Source organism: Schistocerca nitens, chromosome 2 (assembly GCF_023898315.1).
Source record: "Schistocerca nitens isolate TAMUIC-IGC-003100 chromosome 2, iqSchNite1.1, whole genome shotgun sequence".
NCBI lineage: Eukaryota > Metazoa > Arthropoda > Insecta > Orthoptera > Acrididae > Schistocerca > Schistocerca nitens.
This window is the reverse complement of record NC_064615.1, coordinates 788303831-788323831: the sequence shown is the minus strand read 5'-3', so window position 1 is coordinate 788323831 and position 20001 is coordinate 788303831.

The window sequence follows — 20001 nt, the reverse complement described above, 5'->3', positions numbered from 1 at the left end:
GTTAGTGCCGCAGACGCTGGTACGTGAATTTATAGATCTGTGTCACTTGCCTTTTTTGTATTCTTTGCATTTGGAATTCTTGATAGTCAATCATGAACTGCCCAGTCCCGTCAACATGGCCACCTTTCAGAAGCGCGAGTAACCACCTTTGAAACACGGACCGCTTCGAGACAGCGGTCCGTGTTTGAAAGAGGTTTTGGTAGACATGGTAAAGAGGTTTTGGTAGACATACCGCCTCCTGTGCCTTGTCCAACTGTGCTAGGTTCCTCGGTTGGGGATCCAGGGCGTGAAGAGTCCAATCGAGGAAGTCCCACATATGCACGACTGTGTTTAAATACGGAGAGTTTGGTGGCCAGAACGGTACAGTAAACTCATCCTTGCTCTCTTCGAACCACGCGCGTTCACTGCGAGTTGTGCGACACGTTGCACTGTCCTGCTGGTAGACAATGCATGTACGTGTGGACATGGTCCCAGAGGATGGATGCATACTTGTGTTGATCCATTGCGCCTTCCAGAATGACGAGATCACGCAGGGAATGCAACGAAAACATTCTCCCGTCCGATAATTGTTTCAGTAAGTTTGTTTTCATACGTTTCACACCTACACACAGCTGTCTGTCCCATGGTGCACAAAACATGATTCACATGAAAGGCCACCTGTCACCATTCAGTGTACGTCCAATTGAGATAGTGGCTTGCAACTTCCAGTCTTTTTCGTCGATGACCATTAGTCAACAAGGGCGGTCGTTTGTTCGTAGCCCCTTGGTTCAACCGGTCGTCAGTTGCTAAACAGTTGTACGTCGGTTCACCTGTACACATCTCCACAGCCGTCGTTCACCCGTGCCATGAAAGGCCCGTGATGCATCTCAGTTGACCTGGTGCCAGTTTTGGATAGCGCTGTTTTGCCATCCACGGTATACTTTAACCATAGCGACACACGAACGGTTTACAAACTTAGCCGTTTCGGAGAAGCTTCCACCGTTTACCCGAAAGCCAATGAGCATGCCATTTTGGATGTCAGATAAATCGCTGTCTTTCCACGTTACGACAAGGACTGCACAGTTTTCCGCGTCCCTCCCTCCCCCTTCCCCCGTCGCCACACACACACACACACACACACACACACACACACACTCGCTTTATAAACCCTTCACTGTTAGTTCTTCCACATCACATGTAAAAGTGGTTATTGCACGTTGACGTCGAACTTAGGCAGGCAGTTGTCATGTCAATGTGTACGTTCACCGGCTATCTACATTTCTTTGTTTCTTTCTTTCGCTTACGCCATTGTCCCGCAGCGATCGCAGGGTCGGCGTGTTTACAGCGGATTTGGCAATGTTTGTGTTAGGGATGTCCGGATGCCCTCCCTGCCCCCACTCCGTACCCCCCAGGAGGGAATCAGTGTACCCCAACTGTCTGCATCTAGTGTAAATCGTGAAATAGAGTGGACGTGATTCAAATGCTTGCGACGCGTGTAACTGAGGCGGAACGTAGGGACCATACCGGTATTCACCGAGCGGGATGTGGAAAACCGCCTAAAAACCACATCCAGGTTGGCCGGCACACTGGCCCTCGTCGTTAATCCGCCGGGCAGATTCGATCCGGTGCCGGAGCGCCTACCCGAGTCCAGGAAGCAGCGTTTTTACATATAAAGCCGCGGTGCGGATGGCTAAGGGAACGCCTTATCTAATCTCCTCTCCCGACTAGCCACTGGGTTAGTAATGCACCACTTTAAGTTATCGAATAAATCATTGCTTCCTTTGCTGATTGCCGATGAAGCTTTCAATTTAATTGTGCAATCAGCACACAAGTAAGTAATCATAATAAAAGTCTGACGTGGCTAAGTCAAATATTTTGGGCGAGAGAATTAATTTAATTACACTAAACGCAGTAGACGAGCTCTGAACTTGCTCTTTGGAGATAGTTTTATAGTTTGAAACGCGTATGTATTCAGTACAGCGATGGCGAGGCATGACAGAATCTCTGACCAGAGAGTTATTTATCGTTGCTAGTCTGCGCTTGACCGCGCGAGAGTTCTGTGCAGTTGCGGTCGAGTTGCGAGAGAGTTCAGTTGTACGTAGCGAGTCGCGAGACCATGCTAGTAGCGCACGAGAGACAGTCGGAGTTGTGTGTGAGGAGTCGGTGGGCGTCGACATGGCCCTCTGGTCAAGATTCAGGACGAGGTATATTTTTTAAATAAGGTAATGAAGCAGTATTGCGCACATCTGAGAATGTAATGTATCTTAATTGTAACTAATTTGTTCAAGAATCGCCCCAATAATAATATTGTTTTCAAAGCAATTTTTTAAGAAAACAATCATTTGAATTGAAAGAAAGTTTCCCATGCATTTCCTTAAAGAAAAGTTTCACTTAAATTGAAAGTTGCACAGGGCCTAAGATCGACATTTCGGTCTATTTGCGTTTTCATTGTCATTGAGATTTCATTATCATTGAATTGTCTTACATTTTTGTGGGCAGCTTACATTTGGGTCAGATTGCTATTTCTCATTTAATTGTCATTGTCGATAGATTATTTATATTGCTGGGAGGTTACACTTAGCACGATTTTCATTGTCATTTAAATATAGTCATTCGAAATTTTTGTGGGGAGGTTACACTTGGCGACATCCAGTCTAGGATCGTATTTCTTTGGGAATCTTCTAAGAAACAGTCAGATATCTGCTCTTATTTCCTTAAGTATAATTAGGATTTGGCGCAACGCTTTTATTAATTTTATGACTTTCTTTCCTCAGATCATCGGCAATTCGTTGCTCTGTTGTATTTGTGTGTTGCTTTTGCATTGTGCTTATTTGTTTTGTGAATAATTTTGACTATTGTAAAAATGCCGCGAAAGACTGTGAATAGTGTATCGCGAGGTATTATGAATGAAATTACCGACTTAAACAACGTGACCGATAGTAATTGTGACACGCAGTGTAATGATGACAATCCTGCGTTCACCGACAATCAGTGCGTTCCAACCTCTAATGATGATTATTATCTTACTGATGAACAAACGAACTCAATTGTCTCCTCTGTTAATATGACGACAATTGATGACGCGGGGCGTTCTGTTGAAATGAGCGCTGCCCAGCTTAATACACCCGGTTTGGAAAATTCAAATAATGTACAGAGAAATTTTTCTAATGAAAATGGACAATGTACTGAAAGTACGATGGATTTATTTAATTCCGAAATAGTGTCTGACAGTGTACATCCGACTGATAAACGTTTGTGTAAATTACAGAATGACCAAATGGTCACACAAAACGCGACAATTGCAAATACACCGTCAAACAGTACAGAGAATGGAGTAGGTAATGTTATTTTGGATCAAATTATGGCAATATTGCTACAAAATAGCGAAGATAACAAACAATTTAAAGAAAGTTTCAGACAACAGAGTGAAGATAACAAACAACTTAATGAAAAATTAGACAACAATTCCAGACAGCTAAATGAAAAATTAGACAACAATTCTAGACAGCTTAGTGAACAGATCAAACAGATTAATGAAAAACATGACAGCCTTAATGAAAAATTAGACAACAATTCTAGACAGCTTAGCGAGCAGATTACAGCCGTTGCCGAGCAGTGTCATGATACTAAGGAACAGTTACACGAGGAAATTGAGGCTTGTTCAAAGAAAAGTAGCGAAGAAATTAGATCTGTTTCTCAAGAATTAAGGGATATGCAAACAGTTACAACAGAAACACTTAGGGAAGAAATTAGTACAGTCGCTAAACAGTGTTCTGAAAAAGCTACACAATTACGCGACGAATTTAAAGCAATGACAGCAGAACTTTCGCGTACAATGGATGCAAAGATAGACGCGAAATTCGAACAACAGAACACTCAAATTGACGAACGCTTTAATCTTCACATACAAAACAGTGATACGCCTTTCCGCAAATTTATTCAGGATCAAAATAAAGTAAAACGTCAAGTAATGGAAACAATCATTGCACAGAGACAAGAAGACAAACGTAAAATGTTTGCGAAAGCAAAAACATACGTAGACAACAATATTGCTACAGTGTCCGACAAAATTAATACCATCGAACAGTTGAACGCGGAATTACGTGATGAAATTTCTGATCTTAAATCAAAAACAGATACACACACAGCAGATATTCAGACAGTGACAGACAGATTTGAACAATTAGAAATAACACAGGATTGCGATGTCATCAAAGCTGACGTTAAAAAACTGAACGAAACTACACGCAAATTGCAAAAACAGATTAATGCCTCTGACACAAAAACCGATGATCAGGTAAAAATACTGTCTGAAAAATGTGATAAATTGGCTAGTCGTATTGATGTTATCGAAAGTACTAATGACAATAAATCAGACGATACTGCACCGGTTTCATTTAACCAAACACCGGAATTTCAAAATTTACAGCAGACAATTAATGAGATCGATTCATCTAATAACACATTACGCAGAAAATTGTCAAGTTTACAGCAAGAGGTAACAGAGATGAAAAATATTTCAGTTAATAACACATCACAGCAGACGCCACTTTTCGAACATTTGTCAGACTCACGCAGCGCGTATAATTTGGGTAATCTACAGAGAGTACGGGACTTAGATTCCGAACAGACACAGACAAATAGATTATCTTACAATACGGAACCTATTCCATCATACACAGACGATAATTTTGATTACAAACATTTTCTGTCAGTGAGAAGATTTAAAGAATTTAATAATGACAGAGCACAGATACACGATTTGAACTGGATACGTCGATTTATTTTTGTATTTTCAATAGCATTGCCTGTAATGAAGAAACTGGAATTAGCATGGATACAGCAATTTGCTTTTGAAATTTTACCGCTATTGCCTGCAACGCAAAAGCTGAAATGTATTAGCAGCTCGTAATTAACCTCGGGGGATTCATTACGGTTTAATGAAAATGTGCCGTAGCGTGCATAGGGCCCCGAGCTGTAGTAGTGCTGTTTCATCTTTAGTTTTCTGCACTGCTGCCTTATCTTCTACTATCCTTTATATCTATCAAAACAGCTCTTTAACTTTTGCTCTACCTAGAATTAAGAAAAATGACTAATGAAAACCCGATGTGACAAGTTATACCGATAGTGACAGTTTTCTTTAGACACGCCCGTAATGACAGCTATCGCCGTAATTATAATAACAGATAAAATCGTAATCATCAGTATGTACAAAATTATCAGCAATAGCAAACACATTTTTGGTAACAATAGAGGTTTTTCACAACAACAGCAACAAAACCAGCCGGTTAGCATACCTAACCAACAATGCAGTCTACAAGGTCGACCAAGCTTTAATGTTTCGCTGCGTGCACGTATAGTCCCTGGTACAACAAATAGTAACGCACGGCAGCAAAGGAACAACTACGTACAGAAAACGCAGTATTTCAATTCCTATCGCAATGCACTGTATAGGAATGACTATTACGACAGACGTAAAAATAATGAGCACAATTATCAGCGTACGTATAATAACAGTCGGTCTTACCAGCAACAAAATGATCAATAACAACATATTCTTGTGAATGAACCCGATGGTAGGTATCATCCAGAGCGTAATACGTCTGGAAGAAGTAATAGAACAGTTCAAATAGTAGAAATACCACAACATCCTCCAGATAATAATAACACGTCAGATAGAATCTGACTAGAGACTGTACAGGTTGCATCTTACAGCAACGTAAGCAATACTTCAGATACACAGAATGTTATTCACGAAAATGTTATTACTTTCGACGACATCCGAGACACTCTTTTACAGGAAAGACCAGTTGTTCAGAAAATTATTTCACATCCTGTCATCGAAATTAAAATAGGTTCACCGAAATTTTCAGCAGTAATCGATTCTGGATCACCTATGTCAGTAATAAATGAAGAAACTTTTAACGAGTGTAACAAAGAGAATACCTATCCCACATTACCATTAGGCAAAACGAAAGTGAAAGGAGCAGTATCGAGTAAAGGAGTAGACGTTAAATTACAGACACATTTATCATTTTGTATTGCAGGTCACACATTTCACTCAAATTTTTGGATTGTTCCTTTATTGACAACAGACGTTATTTTAGGTACGAATTTTCTGGTACAACACGACGCAGTTATTGATTTTCAAAATTCCTATTTAATGTTAAAGGATGAAAATGTACAACTTGCGTTAGAATTTCAGCACTCATTATCTGCGGAAGAACAAACAATTAACCGCACAGAGGTCATTTCCGCAACACGTAACATAGGCTGTAATTCCACATTGTTCGCAGATACGTACGTACATAACTATAACACTCCAGACGAAGCTGACTACGACGTAATGCAAATGATTTCTGATAAAGTTAAACAAAGCAATGCAAATACAGACGACGAACGCACGCAACTACACAAAATTCTTTTACAGCAAGCTCCAGTTTTTGACAACATTCCTGGTACTATGTCCGGATTTATGTATGAATTTCAAGTCAAACAGCACGACACATTTAAAGCCAAGCATTATGCCATTCCGTATATTCATAGAGAACAGGTTAAGAAAGAATTACAGGATATGCTTGACCAAGGAATTATTCAACCAGCAGTTAGTCCGTACATAAACCCGCTACATATTGTTAAGACAAAAGATGGCTCACTTCGCCTTGTACTTGATTCACGTCACATTAATGACATTATTATTAATGAAACAGATCAACCACAGACACTAGAGGAACTTTTACAGAAATTTCATGGTACTGCTATTTATTCTACATTAGATTTGAAATCGGGATTTTGGCAAATTCAACTTCATCCGAATTGCAGAAAGTACACAGCATTTCTTTGTTTTGGCGACTGTTATCAATTTTGCAAACTACCATTCGGCTTAACTATTTCTTCTGCAGCTTTTATTCGCGGTTTGAACACTTCCGACAGAACTTAAAGACAGAATCACAACGTACGTAGACGACATTCTTATCGCAGAAGCTAACTGGTCTAAACACAATATGATTTTTGAACGTCTGTTACAAACTTTTCATGCACAAGGACTCACAGTTAATCTGAGTAAATCACATTTTGGTAAAACTTCTATAAAATTTCTTGGACACGTAATTTCAGCACAAGGCATTGCGCCTGATCCAGAAAAACTTCAAGCTCTACGTGACATTACTGTCCCTACAACGAAGAAGCAATTACGCAGTTTTTTGGGATTAATTAACTTTTTTCGTAAATTTATTCATCACTCTGCTTTAGACACACCTAGATTATGCCAATTAACAGGTAAAAACACTATTTGATCCTGGGATAAGCAAGCACATTCTGAATTTGTGAACCTGAAAGAAGCCTTGTTGAATGCTCCACTTTTATCGCACCCAGATCTTACCAGAAATTTTTCCATTGCCACCGATAGTTCTAACACCGCTTTAGGCGTACATATTTTTCAGGAAATTGAAGAAGATGGCTCTACAGTAATCAAAAACATCGCATTTGCAAGCCGCATTCTGTCACCTGCTGAACGAAATTATTCCGTTACAGAACTGGAAACGTTATGTGTTGTATGGGCTTTTACGAGATTTAGGCACTTTCTTTATGGCAGACATACCACCGTTTACACAGATCACAGAGCGATACAATTTTTACTTTCGGCTAAATTCACTCACGACAGATTAAGCAGATGGAAACTTTATTTACAGGAATTTAATTTTACAATAGTTCACATTCCCGGCACACAAAATGTTATAGCAGACGCACTATCTCGTTCTCTCAGCAACAATCAGCAAGACATCGCAACCAACTTCTGCAAAGCAAATTTCAGCGTTATGTACATTCAGCAAGTTGCATTTGAAAATTTTATTTCGTCGTCATTACAGGACATAGCAAAAGAGCAAAGTAAAGACAATGTGTGGAAAGAAATTATACACCTTTGGCAAGATAAGAATAATGTTACGATTAGAAACCACTACACTGTACGCAATGACATTATATTTCGCCGCTCTCATCCTGACAGCAAGAATTGGTTATTATGCATTCCTGACGAACTGGTTAACAAATTAATCTGGTACACTCATTTAAGTTATGCACATTACGGAGCCAGAAAATGTTTTCTTATACTAAGACAGAACTGTTATTTTGTCAACATGGAGAAATGTATACGACGAGTTTTAGCGTCATGTAAAATTTGCCAGAAAGCTAAGTCAGACACCACTTCACATATTCCTCCATTATATCCCATTATACCTGTTAAATTAAGACATATGGCCGCAGTAGACATTTTTGGTCCAATTCCGAGAACTAACAGAGGTTTTTTGCTACATCTTTGTCGCTGTTGAACTCACTTCAAAATTTGTTACTTTCACTCCGTTACGCAAAGCTACTGCTAAAACTGTTTCAAGAGCATTTGTAAAACATTTTATATTTCATGTAGGGCATGTGATGAAAGTAATTTCTGACAATGGATCGCAATTTCGTTCTGCTATATGGACACGCATGTTACGAGCTAGAAACATTTCTCCGATCTATATATCCAGGTACCATGCTTCTTCGAACCCTTGTGAACGATTAATGAAAGAAATTGGTAAACTGTGTAGAATATACTGCCACAAAAGACATATTGATTGGGACACACACATATTCTCATTCCAAGATGTAATTAATTCCATACCAAATGAATCCACTATGCTATCTCCGTCTGTTATACTGAAAAATGCTGAACCACCTAACAAAATTAAAGAATTAGTAAACTTTCCTACATCTCGTCGTTTACGACACCATGACATAATTAACATTGCACTGAACAACATCAAACGTGCCGCAGAGCGCCGGAGAAGACAGCAAAAACAGGTTTGTACACGCCGTGACTTTCACATTGGACAGAAGATATTAATACGTACACACTATTTATCCAGCAGAATAAAAGGTAAGTGCAGTAAATTTGAACTTCTATACGCAGGTCCATATCGGATTCGCAGCATTCCTCACCCCAATGTTGTACACGTCGAAACTTTGAGAACCAGGAAAAGTAAGGGCAACCACCATGTGTCGAACATTAAACCCTTTATTGAATGAAACCACTTTATGATTTAACATGCTATGATGCCATTTACACATTTTATGACTATTTCCGCAATTATATTCACATGACTACCTATTGATGATTATCGTATTTTTTCTTGGCAAGTTGTTATCATTTGTTTATGTATGTATAATTGTTTTCATGTTTTGTTTGTATGCAATATGAAATGGTTAAGACATAGCAAACACCAGTTGACTTCAACATTTTTGCCTTATGATATCTCAACATCGTGACTGTTTTACATTTTTTTTTTTTTTTTTTTTTTTTTTTTTTTTTTTTTTGCTGCTGCATTGTGATATTCTGTGTACATTTTGCCTCTGAACACTATCTATGTTTTTCACATGTTACGTTTTCTGTCATGTTATGCTGTATACTTAATTATGTCACCATAAACCAGTAATTATTTAGTGAGTATATGATGTAAATGCAAGACATTAATCTTTGTTCATCATTTTCAGAAAGAAATAACGTGTAAAGGAAATAAATTAAACAGAAATGGGAATTTCAACTGCGGAATAGACGAAAGAAGATACAAAAACCTTATGAGGAAGAGTAAATGGATCAGAATTAACAAGCATTAACAAGAATATACTATACACATCGTAGAATAGCAGTCTTAACTAATTTTTTTCTTTCAGAATACAAGGCGATTGATGCAGGCTGTCAGACAGAACTACACATCTTAGTTTTAGTGATGAAATATGCTAGAGATAAGGAATAGTTGTGTAATGAGTAATGAAGTGATTTTTTTTTTGCAGATGATAATGAATGCTGATGAAGAGTAATGATGAAGAATATGCTACTATGGATAATGAAGTTTTTCTTTACAGGTGATAATAATAATGAAGTTATGATAATATGGATAATGAAGTGATGGATAATGAAGTTTTTTCTTTACAGATGACGATGATGTTGAAGTTTATGTATTTATGCTCTGTAGTTATTTAAGTATTTGTTGCAGTTCGCTTTGACAGCAGGTGTTATATTGCCTGGTATGATGACTGAGGGTTTTGGAAAAGACAGCTAGAGAACACATATTTTTATACACATTTCACTACCTGTTAATTCGAAGTTCACTACTTTTCAGCACAAAATGCATTTCTACTTTCAGCTTAATAATCCATTTTTTATATATTTTTGCAGGAGAAATTCTTTATGAAATTAATGTGCTATAAGCAGTTGTTCATTACATCTATGTCATTACATATACTCTACTTGTTTCATAACCTTGTTACCGCTGACTCATGACGAATGACGTTACACATTTTCATTTACAGGAACAACCCAGAAGCAAATTTTTTCTTCTTTTTCTCTTCTTGATTTCCCTTATAATTACCCAAAGCAATGCATTGCTAACAAAAACAAAAATGTATCACCAGTTCCAAATAATTCTACCCATTTAAGAGAGTTCTGAATAATACTGAATGATGAACAATGTTTTGTACTATTCAATACTTGCTGGCCAATGAGTGCCAATAATTAGTATAACTAAATGAATTATGTTAATGCTATGCCAATAATTGAATCTCCTTTTCAATGATGACTTCTGATGGTTTATAACCGGCCAATAAGTGCCAATGTTCAGTATAATCAGTTAATTTTATGAACATTATTCTGTCATACTAAATATGCTTTGTAACTGGCCAAGGACTGCCACTGTTTATTGTAATACGATTACCCATGATGCCAATAATTGCTATATTCAGTTAATTTTATGAACATTTTTCTGTAATACTAAATACATGGTACAGAAATGTTCAATAACTGGGCTATGAATGCCGCAAACTACTACTTTAATTCTCAATGAAGACTACTATGTGACTTAATGTCCTTCACCTTCTGAGCTAACTACCCTGAATTACTGCAATATCCATTTGTCCTGTCCATCCTCATGATCATGGAGCACTATATTTGGTTGTTGCACTAATTCTACATTGGTGTGCCTTGTAAGAGCATGGTGTTGACACGACATGCTGTCCACCACCGTGAGCGATGGAGACATTATTATGGTCCCACTGTTTGGTGTACCTGATGTACTGCCAAAATGATAACATGGAATATTACTACGACATTTCAGTGTCTTGGCTACGCTGATAAATACTTCTGGGAAAAGAACTTCAGATTGTCTCACTTGGTGTTGTACTTCTGTGGAAAGATATGGACTTTCAGTGCAGCTGTGTGCAACCTAAGTGCTACAACCATGACGCAATCCTTCCTATTCCTTCCCTAATTCTTGTAAAATTAAAAAGTCAAATACAGTGCGTGTGCACTTCCTTTCATTTATTAATAAGATCAGTTATCCTGAAATTACTAAAGACTTCTATAGTGCATGTGCACTTTATAACACTCCTTGATTTGTTTGTTTGTTGTAGAAAAATACTAGAGAGCATTACAATGCGTGTGCACTCTATGGCATTTGTTAATATGATTTGTACTCATTTTGTGATTTGCTGATATGTTCTGAACTACAGTGCGTGTGCACTTTTGCCATTTGTTAATAGGTTTTGTACTTAACTTCAGTGCGTGTGCACTTTATGCCATTTGTACTCGTTACGTTTACATTTTGTGGTTTTCTGATATGTTCTGTACTACAGTGCGTGTGCACTTTTGTCATTTATTAATACATTTTGTTATTTGATGATATATTCTGTACTACAGTGCGTGTGCACTTTTGTCATTTATCAATATGATTTGTATTCGTTGTATATACATTTTGTAATTTGATGATATATTCTGAACTACAGTGCATGTGCATTTTTGTCATTTTGTTAATATGATTTCTACTCATTGTATATGTATTTTGTCATTACCTGAAATGTTCTGTACTACTGTGCGTGTGTACTTTTGCCAATTGTGAATATGTTTTGTATATATTTTGTCTTTGCCTGATATGTTCTGTACTCGGTGCATGTGCACCACATTTAATTCATGTTCTAATTAATTGATTAAGAAAAAATTTGTTGCTCATGGCAAGTCCAAATGACTCACAATCGCTGCCAAATTTTTGCCCCCCCCCCCCCCCCCCCAGTGGAGGGTTATGAAACGCGTATGTATTCAGTACAGCAATGGCGAGGCATGACAGAATCTCTGACCAGAGAGTTATTTATCGTTGCTAGTCTGCGCTTGACCGCGCGAGAGTTCTGTGCAGTTGCGGTCGAGTTGCGAGAGAGTTCAGTTGTACGCAGCGAGTCGCGAGACCATGCTAGTAGCGCACGAGAGACAGTCGGAGTTGTGTGACATGGCCCTCTGGTCAAGATTCAGGACGAGGTATATTTTTTAAATAAGGTAATGAAGCAGTATTGCGCACATCTGAGAATGTAATGTATCTTAATTGTAACTAATTTGTTCAAGAATCGCCCCAATAATAATTTTGTTTTCAAAGCAATTTTTTAAGAAAACAATCATTTGAATTCTGTTGAAACTTCTCACATTTTTATGATTATAGCGGATCTCCCTTCTACTTAAATTTAAACATCCTAGCTTTATTTATTCGCCTACTTAATCTATCTTGCTTCCTTGATTTCTAAGACAAAAAACAGAAAATCATGAATTTCAACTAAAATTTTAATTTGTGAGATCCAGAATACTGTTTCTACTAAATTAATATGCAAAAGGAATCTAAATACAAATTTTTAAGTGTCTAGCTCTTTCCTGTTGCGCCAATGATTTTTACAGAGAAAAGTTCAAATTTCGAAAATGGTTAAAGTTATTGAACTGATATTTGACACATATTGATTTAGTATTACTCCTGACATGCTAGAAACGTTTCAGGTTATTTACTTGATTTTTAAAGTATTGCACAACATTTACGACGTCAGAGCTAGTTAGAGCGGACTGGCTGGCACACAATGGAAAGACTGATGTGAAGTTCATAAGGCGCGAGAAGGCTGCTTCCCTACATCACCCTCTGCTTAATTTTTTTGAATGTAAATGAAAAAAAATTAATTACAAAAAGGGAAGCAAGAGTACAGCTTAACTCCCAATGAAAATTTAAAATTGAAGTGTAAACATATAGAAATATTAAAAGAAAACTTATTACCTACTTCAATTATTTAAATTGCTGGGATGTTCACTGCCTCTTAAGCAACATTATCACTCAAAATTTAAGCAAAATCAATGAAACACTTAGGCATACATATTGCCTTAGACAGACAAACACATAAAAATATGTAAAATTATGAAAATCTTAAATCCGTTAAATTGTCTGTAAATATTTTTACATACACAAATTCAAAGAGAATAACACTGTTATTCATGATACATAAACAGATAATTATATCTTAGCAGTCTTTTCTAACCCTGAAAGAAAATTTCACAAATCATGACAATTTCATTTTTACACACGTGGTTGTAGCCGGTTTGGCTGGCGTTCTACACTTCCATTCCCAAGGGTAGAGGGGGAAGTTGCTATGGTGTGCGTCCTTCACGTCCACTCTAACTTACATGGGGAAAGGGGAGGGGTCATTATGAGTGGTGTCCAAGTCACTCCACGCTTTCACGCAACTACCAGGCTACCATTATCTGGTTTGTCCTGTAGAACAAACAAAAAGAGTGCTTCAGACTCTGTTCATTTAAAATCTAAGGGTGGGTCACAATGAAATGGGGATATATACATTTTATCTTTCAATATGTTGCTGGAACAAAGTTAACAGAACTTTTTCAATTTTACTCTCGCAGTTAGTTAACTGTCATAAAATCGGTAAACAAATGGCTCAAAACGCCGTTAGTCACGTACTAGAGAAAATTTATGCTCAAGGCATACAATCATGAATCCTATTTAATCTCAATTTATTATTTCTGAGCCAGAACACTGAACCAAAGCTCGGTACATTCTTGATACATTTCTATTTTATTTACTTAGCTGACTCATCTTCGATTACCTTATTCTTAGAGATAGTACGAGTATTTTTGATTAGCAGTTGTCTTCTCAGCCTCTTTGTACATGTGAGTAACTTGTGGTAATAGTACAGTTGTAAGTGTTCAAAACACACTACGTTTAGTTGACTACTAAATCCACTTATTGGTCCTCTGCTGCTGTGTCAGTTCCACATCTGCAATTATGTACTTACTTCATCGAAGTGTATTTATGCTGAGCTATAAATAATGTGTCACATCTGCCATTATGTTACTCAATTATGTTGCTAGTGTATGTACTTATTTAACACTCACTCTATTAACATTTAACGCATAGGGTAGCACATTTATTTCATATCTATAGTGTATTGCAGCTGATCAATATGCTCACGTTGCAACCCATTTCCACTTGATTGGATGCTGAAACCACAGGTAGTCTCTCTCGGCCTACCACTAAAGTGCATTAAGTAATTATGGTCGAGCGTACTGCTATATTCCTTAAACTTATAGGACAATATGAGCTGCTCTGTCTCATCTAACATAAGGGTACCTATGGTCCCATTCATGCCTCCAACTCATAACCTCAATACGAGTAGGTGTGTCCTGTCACACACTACGCCAAATAACAGCCAGCTCCAACCTTATAAATATTTCAAGGACGTGTCCTTCACGTCTCAACCACAAACACTGTTCAATTCTATTACACTGCCATTCCTTGCTACATAAGGTTAGTTCATTCTTACAACTTACCTGCATATTTTTCATAACACTAAGCAATCTCTTTTACTATTAATTAGTTAGCTCTACAGCATACAATAGGTTTCATTGTCACTTCAGATCCTGCTTATGAACGAACTTGTACATATTTTTAAATTACTATTGATGGACCATTTCCAATAAAACATCAACTTTGTACTTATAATATTACCAGGGTTCTATACATACTTGTTACTCAAATACATTTGTATCTTAATTACATCATACTTCTCTATTGTTTATGTCACTGTTAGGTTTGTCACATTTGGTATTTCCTTCACTAATCGGTGGATAGAATGGTTACAGAACTCATGGCTTGATAGCCATGGCGGAAAATGTTTGTATTGCAAAGAAGGAGTCGAAACTTTGGTGGATAGGAAAGATGAAGATAGAGTGAGGCCTGAAATGGGAAAGAAGATCCCACCCAGCTTGGACTGCACAGCCGCCACACTGTGCAGAGGTTACAGAACAACCTCCTCCCTACAGAATTCATTAGCTTGATGCTGGCTTGATAGTCATACCGGAAGATTTTAGTATTTGAGAGTAAGAGCCGAAATTGTGGTGGATAGGAAAGATGAAGAATGAGTGAGACCCGAAAAGGAAAGAAGATCTCACACAGCTGGGACTGCACAGCTGCCACACTGTGTAGAGGTTAAAGAACAACCTCCTCCCTGCAGAATTCATTATTTTATCATTGGCTTGATAACCATAACGGAAAATTTAATGTGTTGCAAAGTAGAGGCCGAAATTTTAGGTGGATAGAAAAGATGAAGAGAGAGTGGAATCTGAAATGGGAAAGAAGATCTCACACAGATGGGACTGCACAGCTGCCACACTTTGTAGAGGTTACAGAACAACCTCCTCCCTACAGAATTCATTCACTACCTATGAACAACTTTAGGTCGATCACGTTCCTGTGACCTAATAGCTTTTTACTCTTAGGGTACTCTAGCCTATAAGCATTATCATGTGGTTTTCCTATGATCGTGACAGGTCCTTGGTATACCAACATGAATATCTTTGTTTCTGCATTTATTTTCTTTGATTTTTCCTTGGTTTTGACAAGGACTAACTGACCTATTTCAAAACTGGTGGGTACAGCTTTTGCATCATGACGCTTCTTCCTTTCCAATGCTCTTTTTCTTATATTTGCCCTAGCCTTTAACTTCTTCTCGTCTGTGGATATTTGCGTTAGAATAGGGAATTCTACCATATCTGCAATCACATTGTGCGGTTCTTGGCCAAACATCAGTTCGCAAGGCGCAAAACCAGCTGCATCATGCCTTAAGTTGTTAATTACATTCTCAAAATACTTCATGTGCTCCGCCCAACTTGAGTGTTTCCGAGCACAATAAGTCCTGCAAAGCCTATTCAATTCTCTCATAATACGTTCACTCATATTTCCTTCGAGGAAATACGCAGATATTTTCAGATGTTTCACTCCGGTTATCGGCAAGACCAATTTTAACTGGCTTCTTTCAAAGTCAACAATCCTCCGATATTTCGACAAGAAATCTATGCCAATTAAAACCTCAATACTGAGATTGTTTACAATTAAGCATGGATGATCAATTAAATTACCATTAATATCAAAGGGCAGTAAAGCTTCTTGCTTTACCGTTTTTGACACCTTGGCAGTAGCACCAATTATTCTTAGTCCTGATACCCTCATTACGGTAAGCTTGTCTTTACTAGGTAATGCATCAAAGAAGGACTGAGATATCGCACTCACCTCACTTCCACTGTCTAAGAGACAACGTACATTGATACCCAACATATTCACTATTATTATAGGGTGGCTTATTCTAGGTTGTACAGGTAGCTCCTCAAACTCATCCAATAGTTCCTTTTGCATTTGTCTCCAACTAAAGTGATCGACATCTGTCTTCATTACATTTAGGTCAAAGTGTGTAGGGGTTTCCTGAATTACATTTTCAGCTGCCTTTTCCAGTCGGTCTATTAATTTTAAATCGAAACATCGCACGACTTCATTACATTTAGTTCGCTGAATATGACCCAAATAACTGTAGTCTGAGCGATTCTGCGCCTCCGGACCGGGCATAACACTAGTTACAGCTAAACCACTTTCACTATTATCGTCGGGTTCCTTCTCAAGTGACAACTGGTCTCAGCTACTGGGTTCACTGATCCACAACAGGCTATCCTCTACATTCTCACTTACCTCCTGTCCTAAATCTATCATCAACATCCTGCACAGGCACTTTAGATAAGAGCACATCATCTTTATCGTAAATATAAGCATGAATTTCTTCTGCTTCTTCACCTGACAATTCAGTATTTTGTAGCTCTTCCCTACCGTTACACTGCTGCCCCTTCTCTTTCTCTTCCCACTTAGAAACCGTCTCTAACATGGTATCTATTAAATACTGTGAGTGATCTAATATTTCTGCTGTATCGTTAGATGCTACCGACCCCCCATCCACATGTTCAGTCTGAGTATTCTGATCTGTCTTACCAATTACTGTAATTACTGGCTTAGGAAAAGCAACCGCCTGGTAAGCGCCAGTGTGCTCATAGACGGGAACTAGTTTTCCTGCCTCGGCCTACTACTGTTTCCTTTATTTCCATTATAGTTAACTGGCACACCATTGCTTTCCGCACTGTTGTTTACCTGCATAATTTCGTTCGGAACAAAATTACTATCATTTGGATGCCATTGTTGGTTCTGATAATTATTTCTCCAATTCTTACCTCTCTTAGGATGGCGAACACCTACTGTTCTGATGTTTACATTGCCATTCTGCTCGTTCTTAAAATTACTACTAGTGTTACTATCTCTGTTATTACGTGCTTGCTCCTCATTGGCAGCAACACGCTCTACACTTCCCAAATACTCAATGAAACGATGTACATTGTCTCTAGGGGCAGATATAATTCTAGTTTCCCAATACCATGGCAGTTTGGCTTCAAGACCTAGTATTATCCTTTCGGGTTTCAGTTTTTCCGCCAAATGTGACAAACGTGAAATACATGTCCTAGCAAACTCTTTAATAGATTCCTTGCCTGCATTGACGCGTTTTCCACTCCAAAATTCTCTCAACACTTCATTTAACTTATTGCTAGACCAATACTCATTAATGAAAGCTGTTTTAAATTCCGCTAATGTTTTACACTTCATCATAACATCAGCTGACCTACGCACGGCGTCACCTGCTAAATGGCTTCTAATAAATGAGATTTTCTCTCGTTCAGACCAAGCTGGTGGAATCACATCTTCAAAATCGTTTCAGAAATCTAGCGGGTGGATATTTTTATCTGGATCGAACCGCAAGAACTGGCGACATCCTATAAATGCGGCGTTTGCCACTACAACTTGTTGTATACTACCATTACCAGAAGTTACTGAAGCTACTTTACTCCCAACGTTAGCAATGTTAGTACTAATATTTTCTACTCTCATTTCAACATTATCTACTCTTTGCACAATATGAGTAGTATAAGTTTTCATTGCATCTACTTCTGCTTGACATATGTTTACTTTTATATTAACATCTTTAAACCTATCTGAGCACAGTTCAGATTCCGCCTCGATCTTTTCTGTTAACTTGTGCTCCAGCTTCGCATCTACCATTTGGAAGTCTTTGCGAACCTCAGCAACTTCGGATTTTTCTGTTTTATACATTTCAGAAAATTGTTGAGCAACCTTTTTCTTAATATCCTTATGATTGTAATCAATTTTATAATTCAAACTGTCCAGATCCCCTTTCAACTTATTGCAACCAGCCTTGAAGGTATTGTCCATTACATCCAATCGTTTATTAAAATTAGTTTGGCTGGTCACAATCTCATACTTTAATTCAGCATTACAGCTTTTGACCTCAGTTATTTCAGACTTTAATTCGGCTCTCATTTTAGCATTACTGGTAGCTATTGCTTGTAATATAACATTTAAATCAATAGCCCCAGTATTTTTGTGTTGCTCACTATCCTTTTTAAACTCTACCACCTCTGATGACTGTTTCGTTTTTAACTCATCAGATAAACTATCATCCAATAAATTAACAATTTCTGATTTCTGCTTTAATACAGGGGTCTCTATTACTGAATCATTGCCCCTTTTCACACTACTGTCAGGAGACAATACTTCATATTTCACTTTAACATTACTATTTTCATGCATATTTACACTTGAACCACCGTCTGGATTTACAGTTCCCTCAACAGACATAGGTTCTGATTTAAGTTTAACCTCAGTTTCTTCTGACAGTTCCATTGCTGACAGTCTTTTACAGCAGGTTAGTAAAAATTTTAACAGCTTTTCACTTAACTTAGTTCCTTCTGCATGACGTATGGCGTTGCCGGCGCAGCGTACCAGTATTACTGATGCGACATTGTGTGTTGAACTGCAGATGGCACTACGACGGCTGCTGTGTGTTTGCGTGGCCCGCAACTGCAGGCGCGGCTCCGGAAGCTCCGGCGGACGACTGCGGTCAGGCGAAACTGACTTCTCGCGATGCCGGCAGTGCCGCTAAACTCAGTGCCAGCTCTGTCAATCCAGATGCGTTGTTAATCCAATTGCGTCGTCCACATGCACACATAACACTATCACTGTTCTATTACTCAGTTGCGTGTCGCATTTCACTCCCGAATCCGAATATTTAAAAAATCACTTTCACTTTTACTCAGTTTCTTTCCCAGCCGATTGGCACCATATGTGGGGCGGCGGGTCGAATAATTGTTAAATGTTCCTATTATTTATTTAATGCTGTTGTTTGCCATTCTCAACACTGGCTCGCTAACTACAATATTGGCAATCAGAAAGTGATTAGCAAAACGTGAAGCCTGGAATTTGAATTCCTAGTGCCCAATTCATCCGAGAAATACGTTTATAGCTACAGCTTATAGCTCTGAGGAATTAGGAGACTGTCTGGGGTTCATAATCAAAAACCATTCTCTCTAAAATGTTCACTATATTCTGAAAGTCACAGACCAAAAGGAATCCACACAATCCAACTACCAGAGCAGTTCAGAGTCCAAATCGCTGATGCAACTATAACAGTTCAAATTAAATATTTAAGTGAATGCTTGCCATAATTTGGTGATAATGTTCACCAAACGCCATGCTAATAATGGTAGAATGTCTGTCCTGCGGCGGCACGTGATAATACGACATACGCAAACTTAAGATAGATCATTAACGTCATCCCAACATTAACACTTCACTCGAAAACGATTTCATGGTTATGTGTATCCCGAATAACTTATTACTGCATCCGAGGCTGTTTACATCAACGATACCGACGTGACGCCACTCCCGGCACAGCTGGTGCGCTCATCAGCATCTGGAGAGAACTGGGACCTTCCTTTTCTCGTGCAGCTTT